Here is a 2,324-nt window from a genome sequence, read left to right as displayed (position 1 = left end):
CTTATATAACATCTAAAAATACAACATCAGCAGATATACTAGTCCCCCTCTTTCTATTTGTCTGAAAGGTAAATCATTGATGTGATATCTTTCCTGATAGTGATATTGCCAAGAAGTTTGCATCTCGACGAACTAAAACAACCTGCATTGTAAATGGTGCTATTGCACCTTCATATTAACATGTAAAAAGCAAATTCAAACCATCTGAAGGTAAATACACTCAAATTGTCAGAAGTAACACCACCAAGCGACACTCGAGAGCGTTAAAGCTTCCCAGAGAAGACGTCACAAACAAGCCACACCTCTGCAACAATCCTCGCTGTGCTACATGTCAGCATTTTGATACGTCGACCATTTTCTCAAGTACTGCTACTAAACAGACCTTTTCAATCCACCACTCATTCACCTGCAGTTCTATGAGGGTAATATACCTTATTACCTGTACTAGATGCCTTTAGCAGTATGTGGGAGAGACCAGCAACAAGCTACAAGAAAGAATCTCGCAGTGCCATTCCAGTATTCATGTTAAACAGGCTCGATATATAAGCAAACATTTTAATCTTGAACATCACAGCCTGGACAACCTAAAAGTACAAGTCATCAACACAGTAAACTCAAACAACCTCTCTGACTTACATCAACTAGAAGTTTATTAGATCAATAAGCCGAACACGTAACAACCAAAAGGCCTGAATGTTAACATGAAAAACACACCCACACAAGTGACAACAACACCCACTTATTAATAATTTCATCATTTCTATATAATTATCATGTACTTACAGTTAACCAACAGTCAATAATAAATGATGTATACATATATATGTGTGTGTGGATATCAAAACGGTTTGAGTTGAGCAGATGGGGTTCCCACAGGGGTGGGGACCCCATCTGTCCTAAACCCTATGGGTTTTTCTCTCTCTCTCTCTCTCTCTCTCTCTGAGCTTATGTTAACTACATGTATACTGCCAACTCTATCAATAGTCCTCCAGCTAAATAAACTAGTCATGTCAATACATGTACATAACTAATTCATTAGGTGCCAAACCCAGCCTTGATGAATAATAGATAAATAATATTGTGAGCACATAGTCCATTCTGCTGTACATATACCTTTATGCGTGTAGACTGGGCACTATGAACATAGTGGAAACTAGCAGTGGTAGCCCAATTCTGTCATACAAAGAACACACACTATGTACCCCAAACACTATAATAGATACACTGCACATCCTACATTGCCTTGTGTCTATCATAAACATCACACACACACATTGTCAGTCTACACACCCTTCTCCTTCCCACACATGTACATTGTAAAATAATGTGTATGAGTTAATTAATATTAGCACACATGTAACTGTACAAACCATATTGGTAACAGCTTTTTGAGGCAGGCAGGGTGGTGAGAATTTAGCCAGTAAAAACGTAACCCCCCAGTTCCTGTTCTCAAAACCGGACAGCCTAGCCTGCTGTTCACCTTGGCTTTCATGCTAACACATTAATTGTAAAAGTCTGTTTATATTGTCACATGGTATGATGACAATTGGTGTCTCTTAGTCGTGATAAGAGGAACGAGGGCGAGATGCTGGGTGGATAGCCAGGAAAGAAGTCTAGGCAAGTAGGCAGACTAGGAGCATCAACTGACTGTGGCCAACACTCTTGACGTCTGGCTACCGACAAGAGTTGGGCTTAGTGTCCTTCTTTTAAACTAAATGTCATATTATATTTTTATCTCTCTCTCTCCCTCTCCCTCACAGACTGGTCTCCATCACTAATAGTCATCACTCTCACACATGGTAAGCTACATCCACTACTATTCTTCCACTACTATTATCCACTAGCAGCCACTACTATTCTTCCTCAATGCTAGTACTGTCACTCACTGTCTCCTCTGTGTTTCCCTACTCACTATCTCTTGTCTCACTCATTGTCTCCTTCACACGTCACCACTTGCCACCACAAAGTCTCACTCACTTATGGTAAGTTAAGTGTAGTAACTACTATACACAATTATACACTATCCTATACAGTATCATCACTCTAGTACCCTATAGTAGTCTCTCTTTTTTGACTCACTCGCTCTCTTAATCCTCACTATTTCCCTCACATGTCACAATCAATAATGGTAAATTACATATACGACTATACACAATAATACACTATCCTATACAGTATCATCACTCTAGTACCCTATAGTAGTCTCTCTTTTTTGACTCACTCGCTCCCCCCCTCCTCACTATTTCCCTCACATGTCACAATAAATACTGGTAAATTACATGTACGACTACACACAATAATACACTATCTGTCCTATACAGAAT

This window comes from Amphimedon queenslandica, unplaced genomic scaffold, assembly GCF_000090795.2.
Source record: "Amphimedon queenslandica unplaced genomic scaffold, v1.1 AMPQUscaffold_13505, whole genome shotgun sequence".
Classification (NCBI taxonomy): Eukaryota; Metazoa; Porifera; class Demospongiae; order Haplosclerida; family Niphatidae; genus Amphimedon; species Amphimedon queenslandica.
This window is presented reverse-complemented; position numbering follows the sequence as displayed.